Source organism: Sebastes umbrosus, chromosome 6 (assembly GCF_015220745.1).
Source record: "Sebastes umbrosus isolate fSebUmb1 chromosome 6, fSebUmb1.pri, whole genome shotgun sequence".
Lineage (NCBI taxonomy): Eukaryota > Metazoa > Chordata > Actinopteri > Perciformes > Sebastidae > Sebastes > Sebastes umbrosus.
In genome coordinates, this window is record NC_051274.1 from 27,571,718 (window position 1) to 27,577,604 (window position 5,887).

The 5,887-nt window shown below is 39.2% G+C and overlaps 1 protein-coding gene across 2 annotated transcripts in view; it reads right to left on the reverse strand.

Annotated features, from left to right (window-relative positions):
- Positions 1-2,934: 2,934 nt before the first annotated feature.
- sema3bl (sema domain, immunoglobulin domain (Ig), short basic domain, secreted, (semaphorin) 3bl) overlaps positions 2,935-5,887 on the reverse strand; it is a 73,112-nt gene continuing 70,159 nt past the window's right edge. For both annotated transcript variants that reach the window (XM_037772465.1, XM_037772464.1), the window contains exon 16: positions 2,935-5,887. This exon is cut by the window's right edge and continues 2,642 nt beyond it. The gene's annotated coding sequence lies outside the window, so the exon portion shown is untranslated.

A 5,887-nucleotide genomic window follows, 5' to 3' on the forward strand; every position in this document is an offset into this window, starting at 1 on the left:
ATGCTCCATCCCAGGTCCCCATACCACCCGATGATCACTCCCCAGACCAACTGGACACCCACCCCCGACGTGGTGGCAAAGCGGTTATAGCGCGTGCTGGCAACGCGGTAATAACGTAGTGGCAACGCGGTAATAATGTAGTGGCAACGCGGTAATAACGCGGTGGCATATGGAGGAAAAGAGTCTGAACTGAAAGATGGCCATTAAATACATTTCAGATGTTTCTAACTTCACTTGCCGGGATGATAGCAGGAGCATTTTTATCAACCAAAAAGACAGTTGGCTGTGGTTGGGATGAAACAAGGCCTCAACACTAACCACTGATCCACCATAGCAGGCAAACAGTTTGCACAAGAGGAGTCTCATAAGTGAAACACAACACACCTGTGTGAGCTGGATAGTTTGAAGGTGTGCAGTCCAATCAACCAAACCTCCAACACCTGTCTGTCTCCACTGGCTGGAAGCCAGTGTCCATAGTAATAGACCTCATGAAGCACTCAGCATGTTTCTCCTCCCATTGGTTTGTGTCTGTTTTACTTTGTGTGCTTTTATTGATTTATCAGTAGCTTCAATAAATCTGAAAAAAATAAAAAATAAATAAAATCTGAGATTTATTTCTAAACCCATTTTACATGTTAGAAAATAAGTGCTGAACATGTGAAAAGACTGAACTACAGTATGTAGTACTAAGTTGTGGAGTTAGACCGTTAAACTGTGAATAAATAGTTTTAAGCGTCACAACCCCCACAAAATGACTCGTTTCACTATAGGAATCGATTCAGTCCGATAACATTTTGAAAGTCTAGAATAAGATGTGGCTTCAGGGCCTTCAGCGGACACGCCCCCAGCATTTCAGAGCAGCGAATTCTGCTTATTTTTTCAAGATTTTGACATTTTTAAAAATTGCATATACCTGGCTATGTTTTTAATCATTTAAATTTGGCTTGGAGGTTAAAATCAAATTTTTCTGTGGTGTGACAAACTCAGAACACATTTATTTTTGCTTTACCCGGATTTTAAAAGAGATTACTTTTTCCAGTGTAAGAATTTCATTCATTTCCAATGTAGTCTGACTCACCGGATGCAGACTGGGTATAAGCCGCCATTGGCCGTGTATTTCACACAGCATTCTCTTCCCCTTCCGCTATCTGCGTATTTTGCCAGGGCACTGTTGCTGCATCCTGTGCTTGATTGTGATTGGTTTAAGAAATACAAACAAGCCAGAGTGTTTTTCCCCCTATAGCAGAATGATAACCAGCCAGACCTTTTGACACAGTGCGGTGGAGATAGGCCTTGCTTTGTGAGACTATTTCCTATATAACTTAACAGTTGTGAAACAGTGGGAAAAGTAGACTGTGACCCATAAATTCTTATTTTAGAATATAACTTTAAAGTTATAATTTGTTTCTTTAGGCTTGACCCATACTGTGGACAACATAAACACTGGGGCCTCTTTTAACTCTTTTTATACAATGGAGACTGAATTGGCATTCAGACCTTTAAAACAGGGCAGTGTGTGTGAACCTATGTGCGTTTGTGGGTCGTTATGCACACACGTCTTGACTTCTGTGTGTGCAAACCATGTGCGTACGTTCATCCTGCAGTTGTGTGTTTATGTGGCTGCGGTAATTGTCAGGGTGTGAAGTCGTTTAGTGGGTCGTTCAGTTGCAGGTTTGGGTTTTATGAGATGGTCTGTTTGCTGAAGCGACAAGCGGCCATTGTTGCTGCACATTTCCACAGATGTTTACTGCCCAATTACTCTCCAATCACATGCATGGCCAGACCCAGTCACTGGGTAACGTAATGGGCCAACTCTGGGTCTGGAAATCTGCAATCACGCACACATGGGTCCTCCTGACTAATGACACTTTGGAGAGTGCACACAGAAAGTAAGTAGCAATCCTAACCCAAGTCTTGGGTTTTGGCCCTCATATGTATAGAAAGAAACACACACACACACACACACACACACACATAGAAATAATAAATGAAAGCAGACATGGGAAATGCAGCCAGACTATTTATCCCTGACATTAAATGCCAAACAGCCATGTAGCAGGTGTGCAGTCTGTGTATTGTTGATTCAGTATTAAATAGAGCATATTTTGGTTTCAGTGCAGTAAAAGCTATAGTTGATAAAAGTGACTCATTTCGGGGCACTGCTGTTTGTCTCTGTTTATGTCACTGGCGCCATTAGTCCTGACCTACCAAAACACTAAATGTACTCCCCTTACCCCACAAACTTTGAAAGCTATTTCACCCCAAGCATGGATTTTCGTCAGAAGAATGTGCACGGAAATTTATAGAAACTGATTTTGTGGGTTCTTATGAATGTTTGCACGCCCCTGTGGAATATTCGTGTGGGGGGAAAAATATTTGGATGGACTTCGATTTCAGCAGATTTCCGCTTGCTAAAATATATGTTTGACCAAAGAAATCCTTTGTTTCAACCGATTGCTGTCATTCTGTATAATTATTATCCATGTGCTTTGTTTTTGTTGCACGGAGTGTGTATTTTCGCAGCAATGGGCGTTTGTTTTTGGGGTAATGGTCGGAAAAATCTTTTTTTTTTGGTCCAATGGGACATTTTTCAGACTATTGGTGTTTCGGAATGACAATGGGCTGTCCTCTTCTCAACACTCAATAATGTACGACAAACAAAACTACTTCAACAACCCTAAAAAAGGCCAATATATGGCTGAGATCGCCCAGCAGCTGGGATACGATGAAGATGGTAATGTAGCTGATAGGCCCTTGCTAATGTGTGTTGGTCATGGAATGGGGCTAGCCAGCCACCAGAATCAGTGTGCATAGTTGTCATGTGGAAAATGTTCAAGTGCATTGTCCGTTTTCCCGCACCACATTTTTGCATTGTAGTGGTGAGAAACGGCTTTAAGTCAAATTCTTTAAAACAGCCAGTCAGGGATCACCTCCTTTATGTTAGAAAATCAACCTTTAATGCTGTTAAATAGCATACAAGTACATAGCATGCATGGTAGGAAGACACTTAAATAAAACATAAATATGCATTTAAATTAGGCTGTCAGAGACCCCACAACCAGCACAACTTTACAGTACAATAAAGGGACAGGTCACCAAAATAATGTTCAATTTTAATCCTTGCAATTTTTAGCCTAACTTCTACACTGAGATTGTTGTTGCTTGTATATTCAGTTGGAAGTGTTTTTTGCAGGGAAACCATGCTTGTTGAACTATTCAAGTTCATGATGGCTACAATGTGTTTGTTGGACTGCAGACCATTCAATGTCATGGATGTCATAGTCCTGAGTAGATAGCTTTGATGAATGTTTTTACTGCAGCATCTCTACGCTCACAGTCTGCAGCTGACTGAACCTCGCGTTTGCTTCCTCGTCTGCTTGATTTAGAGGAGCTGTGGAGGTCAGAGCAGGTGCAGACATTCAGTAATAATCAGTGCAGGAGGAGCAACTGATCAGTGAAATCACCTGGTGGAGTTTGACTGGAGCGAAACGCTGCTCCAGTTTTACAAAAGTTAACACAATATATCTGATCACATTGATGAGTGTTTGTCAAATGATAAATCCAAGTGTTTTACTAAATACTGTAAAACACTACAGTTGGACATTAAGGCAGGTTAAGTGCTGCAAATTCAACGTTTTTGATAAAATTTAAAAAGTTTTGACAAACTGCACTGAACTAGCTTAAGAGTAAGGTAAAAATAAAAATGTGAGATGCAATACCACAACACACTTTGTACAACTGTACAACAACTACACTGCATTTCAAGGCTTTACAATGTGTGAACATGCAAATATAACTGACATTTAATCAGTAATGCCACATTTTTCCCCAGTAACTAAAATTTACTAATGTAATCATTATCCAGCAAAACAAGTGTCAGCATTTATTTTGTCGGTTCCATTTTGACAGTTGCTGTAAAATGGAAACTTTTAGACATTTTTACACACTGTAAGTTTACAATCATAGTTACAAATGTTATATCTTAAACACAGTTCTTAATTTTCTGATGACAGTAATTCAGGTTCATGATGTGGGCTTACAGAAGCAGAATGATACCACCACAACAAAAAAATATTACTTTATCATCTTCATAAATCAGAGCAGACCAGACAAACTGTTTCCACAAAAAACATGACAAGATAAAATATCAAATTAAGTGACAATCTTATGAGAAAAGAAACTTTTGAGGAGGGTTATTTTCAAGATAAATCTACTAATTCTGTTACTCTTTTTACCCTACCAGCTGTCTCTTTGTTTCATGCATACCATCTTCCTGTCGCTCTGTCATTTTCTTTCAGTTTAGATACACATCAGAGACAATATTTTTAAAGAAAACACCATAAGTGGAGTCTAATAGCCAGGCTCACAATCCTCAAACTAAGAAAATAAACTTTGCTGGAGTAAAATGTGTGCTTAAGTGTGCTGTACAAACTGGGTAAAAATGTGTCACCTTTTAAAATACTCACTTCATACATGATGAATTGTGGGAAAATGGGTTTTAATACTTATTAGGAATTTTATAAATTTCAAATACAGCCTTCACAAGACACTTATTGTACCGTATTTCATTAAATCTCTCTCTTCTTCACATGTACACTCCTCCTGTCTTTTTATCTCAGAAAACATTCACACGCCATGAAGGTTATAAAAAGGTCACTGGTGTTAATGTAGTTTCCTGGCTAATTTTAAACGAGAGGGCTCCCGGAATATTTTTACCATCTTCCTTATGTACACATATTACAGGGGTTCCCCCCTCGGGCTGCCATATTGGAGATCCTCAGTTCTTTTGGCAACAACAGCTAATTGTGTTTCTAAATGTGTGTCTTCAAATGAATCCAATAAGCATAGTTAACTTTTGTTTGAAGTTAATTGGAAACTGATTTCACCACTTGACCACCAACATTAATGGATCACACTACGAACGTAGATAATATCAGCATGGATTTCTTGTGTACACAGACTTGTGTGGGGACAAAGATTAAAGGTGCAAGATTAAATAAATATCAAGTATTTAATCTATCAACTGTTAAGTATGGACACATTATGGGCACGCCCTTTTCATTGATTATTAGGTGTACTAACTCATCATTTGCACAACTCTCCACTGGACCTCCATGATGGGGCCAGAGGCGGTTACTAAACTAGTGATACAACTCAAAAGCCTCCATTAAAGTATTCTAATTGCTACATAGGTGATACTGTTGAAAGCAACTCTTAAAACTAATTTCAGTCTAAAAAAAACAGTTTTATCACATTTCATTTTATGATTATGTTTCATATCTTATATTATATTACTGTAGCTCCAAAAGATCTCAATCCCATCCACACACAGCCCTCACTGAAACTGAAGCTTGGCATTTGTTCTCCTCGCCCACTGACTGTCTTTCCTGACCTCCACCCTTTTTCTTTTCTTTTTGTTATCACCCTATTCAAGACCATGTTTCTTTATCTGTTTGCAACCCTCTGCTCTCTTCTCCACCTGTCTCCTGTGGATGGAAAGCCTTTTTTTTTGGATACAGTTACCGTAAAAGTTATATTTTAACAACAAAAACTGAAGACAATAACAATGTGGATTATCATGTGTTCAAACCATGAACCGTCATAAAACCAGTGTTTACAAAGCAGAAAGCACAAGAGGAGTCGGCCATTACGGCTGAACCCTTCTATTGTTCCCTCTATTGTCACTGGAGAGCTCCAGCACAGAGGAACTGTGGGAAAATCAGTTTCGTGGATGATTGACGCGTGAGGTGAGGCCACGACAGAGAGGTCAGGTGATGTAATTTATCCTTTAATGGATGATTTTTGACTGCTGGTCGGAAAGAAGAAAACAACAAGGTCTCACCTTGGGTTGCTTTAGACTAAACAATTACTCACGAAATAAAAATTA